The sequence below is a fragment of the Dendrobates tinctorius genome, unplaced genomic scaffold (genome assembly GCF_039654945.1).
Source record: "Dendrobates tinctorius isolate UK_male_01 unplaced genomic scaffold, ASM3965494v1 ptg000046l, whole genome shotgun sequence".
NCBI classification, from domain to species: domain Eukaryota; kingdom Metazoa; phylum Chordata; class Amphibia; order Anura; family Dendrobatidae; genus Dendrobates; species Dendrobates tinctorius.
In genome coordinates, this window is record NW_027361714.1 from 17,206,176 (window position 1) to 17,226,573 (window position 20,398).

Consider the following 20,398-nt stretch of genomic DNA (forward strand, 5'->3'; position numbering starts at 1 on the left):
ACAGCTCCAATAACCCATTTGTTTTTATCAGTATTAGAAATACATCTGTTTTATACCTGTAATAATGATTAACATATATCATTTAGATTGAGTGCTAATTCATCAGTCTCAGATTTTAATTGGTACTTATTTGTACAAATCTATGTTCCAGATATATATCCGCTATTTTTGTACACCGAGACATTCAATATTGTGTGCTGTTTGTTATGTATTATCCACTTATCATATCAATGCAGCGCACTTATCTTTTTGTACATGAAGCTTGAATTCAGATTTTTTTCTTTACTACCGTAAAAAAACAATAAATCAACTGTTTCTTTGCATCTATTTTGGACTGCCAAGTCTGATAAAATGTATCATCCATTTCTATATGTAACAACCGAAAAGTTTGTTTCAAAGTCTTTTTAGTCAGGGTCTGTCAAAAGTTTATTGAGGATTTGTCTCACGCTTTTTACTTGATTGTGAGCTGTTCCAACTAGTTTTATTTTATTTGATTGTTTGTTTTTATTTATTAACTCGCTCCCTGACAAATCTGGATGAAGCACAGGGACTTCTAATCCAATCTAATGGCTTATTATCAATACTACCTACTAGAGAATGCACTGCAATGGTCAGTGGCCATACCAGTAATATAGTATTTATAGCTTTGCGTGGTTTGTTGTTAGCCCTCCATTGAATTGCTCTAATTTTATCTTCATAAATTCCTTGTGAAATTCTATATTCAATAAAATTTGATATATTTGTGAAATATTCTACTGCACCATTTTCATTTTACTTTGATCTATTGATACTCTATCTTACTCAGCCTGAGACTTTTTCAAAAACCTTTTTATTAGATGAGTTGACAATCATGTAGCTAAAGATACATCAGAGAAAATACATCATATGCACATATCCTGAAGATAAAAGGTTGATCTCATCCATATTCAATTAAACCTTTTGAATGCTACAACAATACTTTGATCAAACAATATAAAACCATAATGGAAAAAACGATTAAACAATATTATCTTCAGAATCCCCAAATTACCTGCTATGTCCTCAAGATTCTACCATGTTGTATCTTTAAATGCTACCATAAATTGACTGATTTACGCCTGTGAATAACGGCATTCGATAAAAGTTCTAAATGTTTTGAAAAATTTTCCAGTATTCTTTTCTTTATGGTATTCCGTATCTATTTTGTCCATCAAGAGTAAAGACTTTAAAGTGTCCATCAATTCTGAAACATTAGGCGTTTTCTTTTCCAGCAGTGCCTCAAGATACATTTCCTAAAACCAGAAATACAATATGTATAACATCAGGAGCGTTATATACCTAATTATTTGATTCATTTACCAGAGTGAAAAAAATGGAAAACACATGCCTGTATAGTTCTGGGTAAATTAACCTTCCAGATTCTCTGTACATACTCAATTGCCTCATCCCAGAATCTGTGGTTAAATGGGCTCTCCCAAATGCCATGCAATAAATTGGCCCTATGCAAATTGCATTTTGGGCAACTAGTAAAAAAAGTGAGCAGGTGAATTTTGTAGGAAAGATTAAAAACATATGTCGCTTGATGTAACAATTTATATTGCACCTCCTTCCACTGCTCATTAATAATTACCTTTCTCACCTTTGCCCACCCAATTAGTATTTTGTCCCCTAAGTCATCATCTGAAGGCCATGTAATGTGTCGTAACCTGCAGGTATTGTAAATATTGGTTTTTCTTCAATCCGTATTTGTTCGACAGTTTTGACAAGTTCAACACTCTACCTTCTGTTGGTTGCAAAATATCTCCTAAGACTGAGATTCCCTTTTCCTTCCACTCCCGAAATAATTTATTCTGTGTTCCCTGTGTAAAATTTAGGTCTTTCCATATCATTAGATATTTGGAAACACAAAACAGGAGACCAAATAGTTTCCTAATAGCTTTCAAGCACATAACATGTCTCTGAGAAAGCTACTCCTTCTTACATAGTCTGACAGCTGGGCAAACCTTGTGTGCAAAATTGTGCTAAGGTTCAATGGATTAGCTAGTTCCCTTTCCAATAGTAAGTTGGAGAAGTATGAGGTACCGTGTAAACAGTCTCTGATGTGTCTCAGCAAAGCGGCCAAGCTATAAATTCTAATCAATGGCATCTGCATCCCCCCCATCCCCCTTTTTTAAGGCCAGCTTACTGTAGGCAATCCTCGGTCTTTTGCCTTGCCAAATAAATTTTGTGAAAGCCGACTGTATTGTGTTTGAGTCCGAATGCTTTGACAAAAGTGAAAAAGTCTGCAATGGGTATAGAAGCTGTGAAAAACTAACCATCTTTCTCAAATGCATTCTCCCAAATAAGGAAAGATTAAAATTTTTCCATCTCTCAAGTTCTTTCAGCATTTTTTCAATAAAATTAGGGTAATTTAATCTATATAGAGACCTAGCATCCTTTCCTATTTTCACCCCAGATAAGTTATTTATAAATTGTTGTGCAACTGACACTTGATTGGTTGTTTAAGGGTCATTTGTTGTTCTTTTCAGATATAAAAGTTGGCATTTACTTATATTTATTCTATATCCCGAAAATGATCCAAAATATGTCAATTTATCCAAAAATCTCTGTAGTTGACTCCTCGGGTCTGCCATAAACAACAACATATCGTCTGCAAAACATGTTAATTTGACTTCAACGTCACCTAGTTTTATGTCTTCAAAGCAGTCAGAGTTTATCAGAAATCGAGCACGTGATTCTATGGCTGAATTAAACAACGGTGAGAGTGGGCACCCCTGCCTTGTTCCCTTTTGTAGTTGGAGTGTTTCAGATAAAATAACCTTCCTGGAGGAAGCATTGACAGCGAAACGCGCGTCGGGGTCTAAGATCTTTAGCGAGCCATTTGGCATTTATGAGACAAGAGCTGGGAAGAGGTAATATGCCTTTATAAAACATCTATATTGTGAATGATATGTCTAGTTGTGAGCTGTGATGTAATGTAGTGTTATATGTAATATAACGGCAGTATTTGTAGCTGCAATTATTTGCTCTGGTCTGTATTTCTAATGAGATTTCACAGTGTGCAAGGCACACAGCAATATTGGGAACTGCTTCAGTGTGCTTTTTGCCCCTTTATTTAATTAATATGCTATAAGGAATTTTTCTAATGAATATATAAATTAAATAGAAGGTTGATAAATTTTGGCGGCACTCTCTTTAGAATGTTATTTTTTGTGGAGCACACAATGCATAAACTGATGCAGTTTTCCATTATTCTATTTTGTCAGTTTTGTAATGTCAATTTGAATCTATTTTATGTGAATTATCACTAATCAGGCCACGCGGTTTTTTGCAATATTTGTGTGATAAAAAAGATTTTATTGAGAAATATAAGAATAAAATTTAAAGATGATAATTAGATGATGTGCTTTCAAAGATATTTTCTGCTTTATATTTTTCAAGATATTTGCACAAAAAATTGCAGAAAATATTTATGTACAACTTTGATATAGCTTTCAATATATGTCTCTATTATGTCCCTTGAACTTTTGTATTCGCTAATTTTGATCTTTTTGTATGGTATGAGGCACTTTATTCATTTTATATGTTGAAATAAAAATTGGAATTTTATCTCATGTATGTTTCTATCACACTTTTTTGGTCTAGTTGTAGCGTATTGTCTACAAGATCAGTATGTTTCAAAATAACCAGAGTGTAAATTTTCGCCTGCGGTGTAGACAATAACGCTGTAAAAGTACCTGTTATTCCAAATTTATCCAAAACATTATATAACCATTCCCGTTGTATATTGTCAAAAGATTTCTCAGCATCTAGCGCCAAGAGAGCTGAATTTTCCAATCCCCTCCCATCCCGTCTGAGACATCGTGGACCACTAATACTGTTTTGATATTAAATACCTCAGCTCTTTTTTTTTATGAAGCCTATTTGATGTGTGCCAATCAGATCCGGCAGCATATCGGCCAATCTATCTGCTAACATTTTTTATAAAATTTTTATATCCTGATTTATTAATGAGATGGGTCTATAAGACCCGGCTCTTTCTCATCCTTCCCTTGTTTATGGAGAACTTTAATATAAGCCATGTTTCCCAAAACCAGAAGGACTTTGCTTTGTAATGTGAAACTAAAGACTTTAGCCATGGTTGTAGTTATTTCTTCCTTCAACAATTTATAAAGATCATATAATAATATTGCAGGGGCGCTAGCAAAAAAAAGGGTCGATATCAGCTGCAAAAAATAGAACACCACCACTCAGTTGTCCAAAAATAGAAATATCAGATATTTAAAAGTGTATTTGCACTACATAATATCCCCTTTAAGAAAATAGTATGGATGGGTGACCCACAATGTTAATAAAATGTCACAAATATAATATATGTAAGTATCATTGAATCACAATGTTATAAAGGTCATATGTGCTTGAAAATAGCTACGCTCTCAATTATGTGCTGACTCAATTATCAATGGAGAGATTTAAAATGAATGCCTCTATCAAGCAGATGGAAAAAATATTGGGTATCTAATTCGTCCGTGGAATCAGCAGTTGAACAGGTGGTGGGTATTCCCCACAGATTATAAGAAACTAGCAGCTAAAGAACCTGATCTTCCGAAGTGCTGTCCCGGCCGGTGACAGACACTCTTATCGCTCCTTGGTCAGCAATGCATGAGTTTGGGTAACTCGCGGTGAGTACCTGCGGCGTGTGGAAAGCCAGCAGGACCTTGCGTGACGTCAGTGATCACGTATTGTAAAAGCTAAGGAAAAAAGAAGGCGCAATAGGGTCTTATCCGGGTGGTGAATCAAATAAATGTAAGAAATCCACTCACCTGATCCAGGAGAAATAAAGACATAAGAACCAAATGTCAGTCTGCTGCACGCCCGAAGGTCCACTCCGTGACCGCCAATATGAATCCTTATGGATAAAATAACTTTCTCGGACTTACTGTGCGCTGCTAGACAAAGTTCAATTCAACACTGCATATGAAGTTTAACTGTTTAATTCCCAACGCGTTTCAAAGTATATAATACTTCTTCAGGGGATGACATGAACAAGTTCGCCTTCACTGTTAAGGTCCTTAGGTATTAAAGTGTCAAGGTCAAGGACCCATCTGCTTTCAGCATGGGACAGCTGCTTGATATTGTCCCCTATTCTCCAGTTTTTTCTAATTACTTGAAGACCTGGGATTGTGATGCCTTGGATTAGACCCCCACGATGGTCCAAATAGTGTTTAGATAGTGGGTGGCCTTTAAATTTATTTGTGATGTTTCTCAGATGTACGCCAATTCTAGTATTAAGTTGGCGTTTGGTGCATCCCACGTAAATTTTGCCGCATGGGTGTTTCAATGAGTAAATGACTTCAGTGGTGGTGCAAGTAATTGAGTCTTTAATACTAAATTCAGTAATCCCATTAGAAATACTGTATTGTTTTACTGTTTTGAGTTTTCTGCATGTGGTACATGTACGGCAAGGATAGAAGCCCGGTTGGTTGCTTAAAAAGTGGGAAGGGGGTTTCTTTATAGGATCAAGGGCTGTTGGGGCTATTAAATTCCACAGATTTTTAGCTTTTCTGTATATGAATTTGGGGTATGTTGGTAATTTATCTCCTATTAATTTGTCCTTTAAAATTCCCCAATGTTTACTCACTATTTTCTTCAGAATGTGAGTACTTGCATTGAATTGGGTAATCTTCGCGCATACTAGGCGAATCACAGGTCTCCAAGTAATTAGAAAAAACTGGAGAAAAGGGGACTATATGAAGCAGATGTCCCGTGCCGAAAGCAGATGGATCTTTGACCTGGACATTTTAATACCTAAGGGCCTTAACAGTGAAGTCGAATTGTTCGCTTTTTATTAATCAATCTTACATCATATAACTCATATTTGTGATAAAAGGCAGCATTATCGCCCGATGGACCATCCCTGATTAAGGAAACCGAGTTTTTTCTGAAACTCATTGAAAGTTTTGGTCTATACCGCGCTCCGTACCAACGTCACATGACTGTCATGTGACCGCTGACCAAGGAGCGATAGGAGTGTCTGTCACCAGCCAGGACAGCACTCTGGAAGATCAGGTTCTTTAGATGCTAGCTTCTTGTAATCTGTGGGGAATACCCAGCACCTGTTCAACTGCTGATTCCTCGGATGAATTGGACACCTGATATTTTCTCCATCTGCTTGATAGAGGTATACATTTTAAATCTCTCTGTTGATAATTGAGTCTGCACATAATTGAGAGCGTAGCTATTTGCACGCACATATTGCATTTATAACATTGTGATTCAATGATATTTACATCTAATATATAAAGCTCAAGTGTGTGTATGTATGTATGTGTGTATGTCCGGGATTGGCATCTGCACCGTCGCAGCTACAGCCACAAAATTTGGCACAGTCACACGTCTGGACCCCGAGAGTATCCTAGGCTATGTTGTGTTGTTCCAATTCACCAAACAATTTTGCCCTATCTACATAATGGGGAAAAAGTGTGTGTTTCAAGCCCCGCCCATCATTATGATGTCATAATGGTTGCCATGGCGACGCTGATGTCATCATAGGTTGCAAGCCCCGCCGCTCATTATGATGTCATAATGGTTAACTATGAGATGGAGGATGCGTGATGGGTATATGGGCACTGGACTATGGGATAGAGGATATGTATGACAGGTATATGGGCATGGGACTTCGAAATGAAGGATGTGTGATGGGTATATGGGCACTTGACTATGGAATGGCGAATATTTATGATGGGTATATGGGCATGGGACTATGGGATGGAGGATGTGTGATGGGTATATGGGCACTCGACTATGGGATGGAGGATATGTATGATGGGTATATGGGCACGGGCCTATGGGATCGTGGATATGTATGATGGGTATATGGGCACGGGACTATGGGATGGAGGATAATTATAATTTGCTATAACTAACCACAGCACATTTAGTTACTATGCCCGGGCAGCGCCGGGCTCTTCAGCTAGTATTTTATATTTGTGACATTTTACTAACATTGTGGGTCACTCATCCATGCTATTTTCTTAAAAAGGATATTATCTAGTGCAAATACACTTTTATATATCTGAATTTATAAAATTCCCCTGAAAGTCCATTTGGGCCAGGAGCATTGTTATTTTGTAAATTTGCTATCGTTTTAACTATCTCTTCTTTCTTTATTGATCCATTCAGTATGTCCCTATCTGCTTCACTTAATTTGGGCAGTTTTAAAGAATCAAGAAAGCAGATCCCCTCCTCAACATTTGGTTCTCCTTTTTTATATAAGGCTGAATAAAATTTACTAAGAATTTGATTTATATTTTTTGGATCATTCTGTAGATTTTCTTCTGAATCTCGTAAATTATTTCTGTAAGAAGCATATCTTCTTTCTCTAACTATTTTTGCCAAAAGAGATCCAGCTTTGTTCCCTTTGACTTTTTTTGCCCTCTTAATTTTTCCGATCTTTCCAGACATAGATCAAAGTCTGATTTGGATTGTAACCATCTATCTCTATTGGAAACTGAGGGGTTGTTGTGTATGCTGTGTAACGTAATTTAGTTTTCAGACTTGCTTCAGTATATGCTGCTCTCGTTTTCTTCTTTAATGACTTAACATAGCCGACGATTCTTTCCCTCAAAACCGCTTTTGCCATATCCCAATATAGATGCACTGAGTCTTTATGTTCACTATTCTCCAGTTCAAAGTCTACCCATGAGCACTTTAACATTTTTTGAAAATTCTCATCCTGAGCCAAAAACATCGGGAATCTACATAAGATATCCAAACCTTTTGGGAAAGTATCCTGTAGGGACAAAGAGACCGGAATATAATCCGAAATAAGTAGATCAAGTATGTTATTATCATTTAACCTGCTCATTAGGTGTTGGGGACTGGCGGAACGCACCTAATTAAATAAACGTAGAGACTAGGTGCGTTCGCAGTCCAGGGTCCACCGTGCAGAGGTGTTAACTGCTGCTAGACAATAACGGACAGTGTATGGTAGGGGATAGTCGAACTCACGCAATTTAAAGTCACATGGTGTGAACTGAGGCGGACTGTGTTACTTCACAGAGGCTACAATGACAGGCGTAGGAACTGTAACCTGTTCAACCTCACAGACTATGGCTAGTAGAGTGCTAGTGTGACGTCTCAGGACGCTCCCCCAAGACACGGGGTCAGCGCCCCTCTAGACCAACTAGAGCATGGAACCGCTACTGTGGCACCAGGGGTAGACCCTTAAGGAACGCTGTGCCCTGTTAACAGTCACAGGGTGCAACAGACAGTTGCTTACCACACGGAGTGTGTACAGCGCTGCACTGGCGGACCCCACTAACCAGTCTATACTTAGAGCTGGAAAGCGCACTATCTGCGCATGGCGCCGCTCTGATAGACGCTGCAGTAATGCGGTAACGAGGTGCCGTGTGCTGAATGGCGCCCTCAGGCACTAATGTGTGAATTGAGTTGAGAGCACTGTGGCGCTAGGCAGTGCCAGTACTCGGTGCTGACTCTAAAACCCTAAACCCTACAAACATGCGTATCAAAGGGAGGGGAATTATAGTGAGTCATTCACCAGTCTCAAACATCCATCATCACATACACCACTTTAGCAGCAAGTCTCTATATTAGCGCGTGGCCGGGCGGCCATGCAAACCTTTTATAGTTGCAGCCTTCCGGGACCTTCCTGATGGTCCAATCGGAGCAGCAACAGGACCTGCGCATGTGACCTCCGACCTCCAATGAGAGGTCATCACACGGGCATGCTCAATAGAGGAAAAGCAGGACTAAGTCTCAGGAGCGTCTGCTTGCTGCTGACCCATGCACGATACAATGGCAGAGCCAGGAGGTGTAACCAGATGCCTAGCATTAGCCTGGGCAAGGTGCTGGGACTGACGTCTCTGCTGAGCAAGCTCCTCTCTGGCCGGAGAGGAATGGGAGACCGCAGAAAGCAAGGCTCGGGCTTCCTCCTGTGCAGCTGTAGAAACCCGACACCTAACATTACTCCCCCTGAGCCTCGCTATGCTCAAAGGCCGAAACGAGTAGAGGATCGCAGATGTTCTCCACTGGCTACCAGGTTCAATCCTCTGGGCCATGACCCTTCCAATCCAGCAGATATTTTTTTCCCACGTACCACCCTGCAGCCCACAATGGCGTTCACCTCAAACTTTTCCGAGGACAAGCCAGATGTCCCGGCAGTTAACTCCGAGAACCGGTACAACTGAACAGGCTTAAGGAGGGAAACGTGGAAGGTATCAGTGATAGCCAGACTTGAAGCAAGAGCCAGCCGGTAGACCACCGAATTGATCTGTTCGAGGACCTTGAAAGGACCAATTTAGCGAGGTGCGAACTTAGTGGAATCGACCTGCAGCCTAATGTTACGGGCAGAGAGCCACACTAAGACGCCAGGGGCGAAGGTCGGAGCTGGGCACCGGTGCACGTTGGCGGAGACCCTCATTCTCTCTTTAGAGGCCTGGATGGCATCCTGAGTGCGGTCTCAAATGTCACGTGCCTCCACCGCCCAGTCTGCCACCATAGAATCGGTGGAAGACATGGCCATGGGAACAGGGACGCGAGGATGCTGGCCATAATTGAGGAGGAATGGGGTCTGACTGGTGGAATCGGCCACAGCGTTGTTCAACGCAAACTCTGCCCATGGTAGCAGGGATGTCCAGTCATCCTGCCTTGCCGAGACAAAGTGTCATAGGTATGTGACCAGGGTCTGGTTGGCCCTCTCTACCAACCCGTTCATCTCGGGTTGATAGGCCGAGGAGAGATTCAGCTCAATGTTGAGCAGACTACAGAGTTCTCTCCAGAACCGAGATGCAAACTGGGGACCCCGGTCACTGACTACCTTGTCCTGCATACCATGAAGGCAAAAGATATGCTTAATAAACAACGCTGCCAGGCCCCATTCAGAAGGTAACCTCGAGAGAGGCACCAGATGCACCATTTTGGAGAAATGGTCGGTGAGAACCCAGATAACCCCTGGACTTGGGCAGATCCACCACGAAGTCCATGCCGACCATCTCCCAGGGCCTGTCCGCCAACGGCAGGGGGTAAAGTAGCCCCGCGGGTCATTGCCAGGGAGACCTGTTCTGGGAGCAGGAGACGCACGCCCACATGTAGTCTCGGACATCCCGAGCCATATGCGGCCACCATTATGTTCTCACCAGGAGGTCGGTTGTCCGTCTCGTCCCAAAGTGTCCACCCACCCTGGAAGCGTGAGTCCAAGAGAGGACCTCCGGTTGCAGACGGAAAAGGACAAAAGTCTTGCCCAGGGGCACCGAATCTATAGTGACCAGAGCCACGGTCCTCAGGTTCTCGGATGGGACGATCAAGCGAGGCTCTGTCTCCTCCGATGCCACCATGGAGCGAGAGACAGCATCGGCTTGGACGTTCTTCTCACTTGACAAAAAATGAAGGGTGAAGTGGAACCGGAAGAAAAAAAGTGACCATCTTGCCTGGCGAGAATTTAGCCGCTGGGCTGTCTGCAGGTAGACCAAGTTTTTGTGGTCAGTGAACACCTGGAAGGGAAAGCGAGCTCCTTCCAGGAGATGTTTCCACTCCGAGAAGGCCAACTTCATTCCCAGCAACTCCCTGTCTCAGATGGAATAGTTCCTCTCCGCCGGTGAAAAGGTCTTGGAGAAGAAGAAGCACGGATGCTTCTGACCTTGAGCGTCTTTCTGAAAAAGAATCGCTCCAGCACCGACGGAAGAGGCATCCACCTCCAAGATAAAGGGCTTATCCACATTGGGGTGGTGGAGAATGGGCAAAATGAGTCTTGATGGAGGAGAAGGCCTTGGAGACCTGTTCAAACCACAACTTGGGGTTGCCTCCCTTCTTGGTGAGGGCAACCAAGGGAGCTACCAAGATGGAGAAGTGGGGAATGAACTGGCGATAGTAGTTTATTAACCCCAAAAAGCGCTGCACCGCTTTGAGGGAGAGGGGTTCTTGCCAGTCCATTACCGCCTGCAATTTGGCAGGATCCATAGCCAAACCCTGGGTCGAGGTGATGTAGCCCAGGAAAGGCAAGGACTCGTGCTCGAACAGGTAATTCTCCAACTTGGCGTAGAGGGAGTTCACCCGTAAGCGGTCAAAGACTTTGCAAACCTCTCTCCGGTGGGACTCCATATCTGGAGAGAAGATGAGAATATCATCCAGATACATCACCACCAAAGAGGAAGGCATATCTTGGAAAATGTAATTTACAAAGTCTTGGAAGACGTCCGGGCATTACAGAGGCCAAAGGGCATGACCAGATACTCATAATGGCCATCCCTGGTATTAAAAGCCGTCTTCCACTCATCCCCCTCACTGATACGTATCAAGTTGTAAGCCCCCCGCAGATCGAGTTTGGTAAACACTAAAATAGTCAATTCTAGACCATGAATTGTGTACCTGCGAAAAGTGAGTAAATTCACGATCTATAGTGTGAGAGATGCACCATACATCAATCATTTTGGTACTTTCTAAAAACGGCGGAAGCACATTGTCGCATGATCTACCTCCTTCTGTTTGCTTTGCACTAGATCTATCTTCGATGCTGCTCATGACTGTGTTGAGCTCTCCAGCAATGATTATCTTTTTTTCCCTCATCTTCTAGTATTGGAGTTTCCAGCTCTTTAAAAAATGATTTATTGTTCCCAATTGGAGCATCTAATATATAAAGCTCAATGTGGGTGTGTATGTATGTCCGGGATTGGCATCCGCACCGTCGCAGCTACAGCCACAAAATTTGGCACAGTCACACGTCTGGACCCCGAGAGCGTCATAGGCTATGTTGTGAGGTGAAATTTTAACCCCGCACATTCCAATTCACCAAACAATTTTACCCCTATCTACATAATGGGGAAAAAGTGAAAGGAAAAGTGTTGGAGGCAAATTGACAGCTGCCAGATGTGAACAAGGGGGACTTAAAGAATAAGAGTGCTGACTAGTGTTGAGCATTCCGATACCGCAAGTATCGGGTATCGGCCGATACTTGCTGTATCGGAATTCCGATACCGACTTCCGATATTTTTTCAATATCGGAATTCGGCATCGGAATCGGAAGTTCAGTTGATTGACGGCCTGACGTCATCATGATGCGCGGTGTGTGCGCATCATGATGCGCCGTCATTTCGGGCCTTCCGGGGGTCTCTGCCGGCCTGCCGGGGGGCTGTGCCGGCCTGCCGGGGGGCTGTGTGGACTGCCCGGGGTCTCTGCCGGCCTGCCGGGGGGCTGTGCCGGCCTGCCGGGGGGCTGTGCACCCTGTGGGGGTCTGTACCGGCCTGCCGGGGGGCTGTGCCGGCCTGCCGGGGGGCTGTGCTGATGTACGGGGGTCTGTGCAAGCATCGTCCGATGGGACTACAAGTCCCATCGGGCGATGCCTGCTACCATGACAGTGATTGACACATTAGCCAATGATGGGACAGTAGTAGTCCCATCATCCGGCTAATGTGTTAAATGTTAAAAAAAAAAAAAAAAAAAAAAAAAATACTACATACATACTACATGCTACATACATACTACATATATACTACATACATACTACATACATGCTACATACATACTACATGCATGCTACATACATACTACATATATACTACATACATACTACATACATACTGCATGCTACATACATACCACATACATACTACATACATACTACATGCATGCTACATATATACTACATGCTACATACATACCACATACATACTACATGCATGCTACATACATACTACATATATACTACATGCATGCTACATACATACTACATGCTACATGCATGCTACATACATACTACATACATACTACATGCTACATACATACCACATATATACTACATACATACAATACATTCATACAATACATACATAGACATACAGTACATATAACATAGAGTAACATACTTACCAATACTTGTCACATTGTTCCCCGAAGCCATTGTCTTTCCGGAATAAATATTAACATAACAAACCACAAAAATACTCACCCACGATCCGAAGCAGTCCACGAGTGTGTCCCACGACGATCTTGGGTAGAGAACTGCAGCATCAGATGATGCTGCCGTTCTCTACGGGCTGCAGGAATCCAATGACGGAAGGTAGGTATCCTTCCGCACTGTATTCCTCCGCCACTTAAAAAAAAAAAAGTCCCTAGTCTCACTTTATGCCATTGCTGTGTGGGAAATTCCCACACAGCAATGGCATAAAGTGAGACTAGGGACTTTTTTTTTTTTTTTAAGTGGCGGAGGAATACAGTGCGGAAGGATACCTACCTTCCGTCATTGGATTCCTGCAGCCCGTAGAGAACGGCAGCATCAGCTGATGCTGCAGTTCTCTACCCAAGATCGTCGTGGGACACACTCGTGGACTGCTTCGGATCGTGGGTGAGTATTTTTGTGGTTTGTTATGTTAATATTTATTCCGTAGACGACAATGGCTTCGGGGAACAATGTGACAAGTATTGGTAAGTATGTTACTCTATGTTATATGTACTGTATGTCTATGTATGTATTGTATGAATGTATTGTATGTATGTAGTATATATGTGGTATGTATGTAGCATGTAGTATGTATGTAGTATGTATGTAGCATGCATGTAGCATGTAGTATGTATGTAGCATGCATGTAGTATATATGTAGTATGTATGTAGCATGCATGTAGTATATATGTAGCATGCATGTAGTATATATGTAGTATGTATGTAGTATATATGTAGCATGTATGTAGTATGTATGTAGCATGCATGTAGCATGTAGTATGTATGTAGCATGCATGTAGTATATATGTAGTATGTATGTAGCATGCATGTAGTATATATGTAGTATGTATGTAGCATGCATGTAGTATATATGTAGCATGCATGTAGTATATATGTAGTATGTATGTTGCATGTAGTATGAATGTAGCATGTATGTAGTATGTAGTATGAATGTAGCATGTATGTAGTATGTAGTATGAATGTAGCATGTAATTTTTTTTTTTTTTTTTTTTTTACATTTAACACATTAACCGGATGATGGGACTACTACTGTCCCATCATTGGCTAATGTGTCAATCACTGTCATGGTAGCAGGCATCGCCCGATGGGACTTGTAGTCCCATCGGACGATGCCTGCACAGACCCCCGGAGCCTGCACAGACCACCGGCAGGCCGGCACAGCCCCCCGGCAGGCCGGCACAGCCCCCCGGCAGGCCGGCACAGCCCCCCGGAGCCTGCACAGACCACCGGCAGGCCGGCACAGACCACCGGAGCCTGCACAGACCCCCTGGCAGGCCGGCACAGCCCCCCGGCAGGCCGGCACAGCCCCCCGGAGCCTGCACAGACCACCGGCAGGCCGGCACAGACCACCGGCAGGCCGGCACAGACCACCGGAGCCTGCACAGACCCCCTGGCAGGCCGGCACAGCCCCCCGAAAGGCCCGTACAGACCCCAGAGAGGCTGTACAAGGGCAGGAAAGGGTTTTTCTTATTCCGATACCGGAAGTCCCATAGACTTGAATGGGACTTCCGGTATCGGAATCGGCGATACCGATACTTTTTTTAAAGATCGGCCGATACCATCCGATACGATACTTTGAAGTATCGGATGGTATCGCTCAACTCTAGTGCTGACGCCAAAGAGTATATACTGTACAGTTGCTAAGGTGGGGCCCTGACATGGGATACTCACCACACACGGGGATATGAACACACACACAAAATGCGCCACACACTACCACGTGCTTCAAAATGTATACCTGTTAGGCGTCGGATTACTGGCACTGCACAGCGGGAATCCAGAGCCAGACATCCTGCAGTCTCCCATTCTCCTCCGACCGCTCGGACTCCTGCTCGGCAATCACAGCGAGCCAGGTATTCTCCTCAGACTCGTTCTGTGAGCCTGGATGTTGCTGCCACCTCCAGTGCAGCAATGGTAGCGCAACCTGCTTTGCAGGGAACGGCTCCAGAGGCTAAGTCCTCGTGCCGTGCTACTGGGCATGCCCGCATCGTGCCCTCTCAGTGGAGAGCAGGGGTCACATGTGCAGGTCCTGTGTCGGATCTGACCGAGTGTGTATAGTCAGCTCCAGGGTTGTGGCAAGCTACACGCCACTTGCTCCACGCCTACACTAGCGTCCGTCGGCGCCCGGTCCTCGGCGCCGACGCTTGCGGCTTTCTCTGCTGCTGCGCTGTAGTAACAGCAGCTATTGGTGTTCGCGGCTGCGACGCCACACGCAGGCCTCTGTGATGCTAACAGGGCCCGCGCCTTTGCTTTAGTGTTCGCCAAGCGACTCTGTGTTTGTACGGAGCTGTCCTTAGCGTTCGGGTGACGTTAACCCGAGCGCAGTACCGCACCTACTAGGTGCATCTGCCATTGTTCAGCAGCGGTCTTGTCACCTACCACACGGTGGACCCCGGGCGGCGAACGCACCTACTATTATTTATATTTGGTGAGTTCCGCCGACCCTAACATTACACTAGCGCCAGGGTCTGGCTGGCAATGGCAGACGTGCAGCAGCTGCAGCGCTACATTCGGCAGCTGGAGAGCAGGTTGGCGGCTATTGAGAGCACCAACTCAGCTGCGAATGCTGCGCTAGCTGCTGCTCAGATAGTCGCTGAGGCTGTCTCACGTGCGCCCACACTTTTGCCCTCGCCGACAATTTCTTGCCTCCCGCTCCCCGATAAGTTTTCGGGTGACAGCACCACCTGTAGGGGATTCGTTAGCCAGTGCTCCATTCAGCTGGAGTTGCTGGCTGCACGGTTTCCTACAGAGCGGGCTAAGGTGGGGTTTATTGTCTCCTTGTTGTCTGGCTGGGCATTACAGTGGGTCACGCCATTGTGGGAACGTGATGATCCCGTGGTTCAGGGACCTGCTCAGTTCCTCGCGGCTCTGAAGCAAGTCTTCTTGGGACCACGGGTCACACACGATATGGCTCTCCAACTGTTATCCCTAACACAAGGCTCACTCTCGGTTAGCCATTATGCTGTCCGGTTTCGGACACTGACTTCCGAATTAGAGTGGCCGGACAAAGTCTTAGTCCCGGTGTATTGGAGAGGCCTGGCGGAGCACGTCAAGGATGCTCTAGCCACTAGTGAGATTCCCACAAGTCTGGAGGAATTGATCGCTGTTTCCACCCACATCGATCTCCGCTACACGGAGCACGGGTTGGAACGAGCGCAATCCAGACGTAGGGTTAATTTGGCCCCCACCTTTACCGTGCCGCTGGAGGACCCCGCACAAGAGCTCTCTTCCTCTGAGCCTATGGAGGTGTCTCGCACCGGCACTAAGCCACGTCCGATGCGAAGCTCTGTGCTCTGTTATCAGTGCCGACAGTTTGGCCATTCGGCTGGCACATGTTCTCAGCGACCGAAAAGACGACCACGTCCAGTGGTCGTAGGTGGTGGTCAATCCAAAATGGGACCCTTTTCAACCAAACCGGTGTTCTGGGGTACTTTAGATAGTGGGTCCTCCACCTGGGAGGCAGCGGTCACCCTGGATTCTGGGGCCGAGGAGAACTTTATGTCCTCGACTTTTGCCCAGAGTCACGCTATCCCTCTGGTGTTACTATCGCAACCTCTGTCCATTAGGGTGGTAAATGGGGCACCGCTATCGTCTCAGGTGACCCATCAGACAGTCCCACTCAGACTCTCTATTTCACCCTCACATCAGGAGACTCTTTCCTGCTTATCATGCCCAATGGCATCGATCAGGTGCTCCTCGGAGTTCCCTGGCTTCGTTGCCACTCCCCTCACGATGACTGGGTTTCGGGGAGGATACTGGGCTGGGGCAAGGACTGTGAGGGAAGATGTCTAAGGGGCAGTGTTCAGGTGGCTTCCACTGAAGTGCCTGCGGATCTCTCCGTGCTCCCCAGGTCCTACCACCAGTACGCGGACGTCTTCTCTAAGAAGTCTGTGGAGACGCTCCCGCCACACCGTTCATATGATTGCCCGATCGATCTCCTGCCAGGTACAGAGCCTCCCCGAGGCTGTGTTTATCCGTTATCACTCCCTGAGACGGAGGCTATGTCTGAATATATCCGGGAGAACCTGGCTAGGGGTTTTATCAGGAAATCTATGTCACCGGCTGGTGCAGGGTTCTTCTTCGTACAGAAGAAGAATGGAGAGTTACGTCCTTGCATTGACTACAGAGGTCTCAATGCTATCACGGTTAAAAACAAATACCCCCTACCGTTGATCGCGGAGTTATTTGACAGGTTGCGGGGGGGCCCGGATCTTTACTAAATTAGATCTGCGGGGGGCATACAACCTGATCCGCATTCGCGAAGGAGACGAATGGAAGACAGCTTTTAATACCAGGGATGGCCATTACGAATACCTGGTTATGCTCTTTGGCCTTTGCAATGCGCCAGCTGTCTTCCAAGATTTTGTCAACAACGTCTTCCGCGACATGCTCTCTACCTCGGTGGTGGTCTATCTGGATGACATACTCATCTTTTCGCCAGATTTGACCACCCACCGGAGAGACGTCTGCAGGGTCTTCGACCGTCTGCGGGCGAACTCGCTATTCGCCAAGCTTGAGAAGTGCCAGTTTGAGCAGGAGTCCTTGCCGTTCCTGGGCTATATCATCTCAGCCCAGGGGCTGGCCATGGATCCTGCCAAACTACAAGCGGTAATGGACTGGCAAGAACCCCATTCCCTCAAAGCGGTGCAGCGCTTTTTGGGGTTCGTGAATTACTACCGCCAGTTCATACCACACTTTTCCACACTGGTGGCTCCTTTGGTTGCTCTCACCAAGAAAGGAGCTAACCCCAATGCTTGGTCGGAACACGTCTCCAAAGCCTTCTCAGCTATAAAATCGCATTTTGCTGGCGCTCCCATATTACATCGTCCCGATGTGGATAAGCAGTTTATCCTTGAGGTAGACGCTTCTTCCGTCGGTGCAGGAGCAGTCCTTTATCAAAAGGATGCTCAAGGTCGAAAGCATCCCTGCTTCTTCTATTCCAAGACCTTCTCACCGGCGGAGAAAAATTACTCCATCGGCGACAGGGAGCTGCTAGCCATGAAGTTGGCTTTTTCCGAGTGGAGACATCTCCTGGAAAGAGCCCGGTTCCCCTTTCAGGTATATACAGACCATAAAAACCTGGTCTACCTACAGACGGCCCAACGCCTGAATTCCCGTCAGGCCAGGTGGTCGCTCTTATTTTCCCGATTCCGCTTCACCCTGCACTACCTCTCTGGAGAGAAGAACGTCCGTGCGGATGCTCTCTCACGCTCGGTGGTCTCAGCGGAAGAAGTAGAAGCTGAGCCTCGGTTAATTTTCCCTCCGGTGAGTTTTACAACCGTGGCTCCAGTCGCTCTCGAGTCAGTACCACCGGGCAAGACCTTGGTGCCTCCTCAGCTACGGCCGGAGGTCCTCGTCTGGGCACATGCCTCCAGGGTGGGTGGCCATTTTGGCAATAAACGGACCACCGAACTCCTGGCAAGGTCATATTGGTGGCCACAAATGGCTCGAGATGTCAAGGAATACGTGCAAGCATGCGTCTCGTGTGCTCGGAACAGACCCTCTAGACAGAGGCCGGCGGGGTTGTTGTTTCCCCTGCCAGTGGCGGATAGACCATAGGAGATGGTTGGCATGGATTTCATAGTTGGCCTGCCCAAGTCTGGTGGCAGTGGTCATCTGGGTGGTCACCGACCATTTTTCCAAAATGGTGCATCTGGTGCCACTCGCACGCCTGCCTTCTGCACGAGGTCTGGCCACCTTGTTCATTAAGCACGTATTCCGTTTACATGGCATGCCAGACAAAATCGTGAGTGACCGAGGTCCTCAGTTTGCATCTCGGTTTTGGAGGGAGCTCTGCAGTTTACTTAGCATCGAGCTAAATCTATCCTCCGCCTATCATCCCGAGACTAATGGCTTGGTCGAGAGAGCCAATCAGACCTTGGTCACCTATTTACGGCATGTTGTCTCTGCCAGGCAGGATGACTGGGCATCCTTGCTACCTTGGGCTGAATTTGCCCTAAACAATGAGGTGGCTGATTCCACTGGTCAGACGCCCTGTCTCCTAAACTATGGTCAACATCCACGCGTCCCTGTCCCGATGCCAGTGTCCTCCACTGACTCCAGAGTGGCAGACTGGGCAGTGGAGGCCTGGGACATTTGGGATCGCACTCAGGATGCTATCTGGGCATCTAAAGAAAGGATGAGGGCGTCCGCCGACACGCATCGGCGGCCCCTGCCAAGCTTCTCCCCTGGCGACATGGTATGGCTCTCTACCCAAAATATTAAACTGCGGGTCGAGTCTCCCAAGTTCGCACCGTGATACATTGGACCATTCAAGGTCCTCAAGCGACTTAGCTCGGTGGTCTACCGCCTGGCTCTTCCTCCACATTTGGCCATTTCGGACGTGTTCCATGTGTCCCTCCTCAAACCAGTTCACATGATCCGGTTTTCTGAGTCATCTGCCGGGTCATCAGACTTATCGTCTGATGAGTTTGAGGTTAACGCCATCGTGGGGCGCAGGTTTGTCCGTGGCAAAAATTTTTATTTGGTGGACTGGAAGGGTCATGGTCCCAAGGCTCGGACTTGAGAGCCGGTGGAAAACATTCATGCACCGCTCCTGATCGCGGCCTTTGAGCGCAGTGAGGCTCGGGGGGGGGGGGGTAATGTTAGGCGTCGGATTCCTGGCACTGCACAGCAGGAATCCAGAGCCAGATATCCTGCAGTCTCCCATTCTCCTCCGACCGCTCAGCAATCACAGCGAGCCAGGCATTCTCCTCAGACTCGTTCTGTGAGCCTGGACATTGCTGCCACCTCCGGTGCAGCAATGGTAGCGCAACCTGCTTTGCAGGGAACGGCTCCAGAGGCTAAGTCCTCGTGCCGTGCTACTGGGCATGCCCGCAACGTGCCCTCTCAGTGGAGAGCAGGGGTCACATGTGCAGGTACTGTGTCAGATCTGATTGGTCCTTCCCAAAGTATTGGAAGGTCCCGGAAGCGCATGGCTATAAAATCCCCGCATGGCAGCTCGGCCATGCGCTAGTGTAGCATATTATTCTGTGTGTGTATGGTGATGGATGCATGGACTGATGTCTGACTCATTATGAAACCCCTACCCTCTGATATTACGAGTGGTGACCGAGTGTGTATAGTCAGCTCCAGGGTTGTGGCAAGCTACACGCCACTTGCTCCACGCCTACACTAGCGTCCGTCGGCGCCCAGTCCTCGGCGCCAACGCTTGCGGCTTTCTCTGCTGCTGCGCTGTAGTAACAGCAGCTATTGGTGTTCGCGGCTGTGACGCCACACACAGGCCTCTGTGACGCTAACAGGGCCCGCGCCTTTGCTTTAGTGTTCGCCAAGCGTCTCTGTGTTTGTACGGAGCCGTCCTTAGCGTTTGGGTGACGTTAACCCGAGCGCAGTACCGCACCTACTAGGTGCATCTGCCATTGTTCAGCAGCGGTCTTGTCACCTACCACACGGTGGACCCCGGGCGGCGAACGCACCTACTATTAT

At 46.3% G+C, this 20,398-nt stretch overlaps 1 long non-coding RNA gene across 1 annotated transcript in view; it reads right to left on the reverse strand.

Annotated features, from left to right (window-relative positions):
- Positions 1-813: 813 nt before the first annotated feature.
- The window catches only part of LOC141089382 (uncharacterized), a 153,491-nt gene continuing 133,906 nt past the window's right edge, over positions 814-20,398 (reverse strand). Inside the window, exon 3 of the long non-coding RNA XR_012232267.1 lies at positions 814-1,271. This is a non-coding gene — a long non-coding RNA (uncharacterized lncRNA). The remainder of the gene's footprint in view (positions 1,272-20,398) is intronic.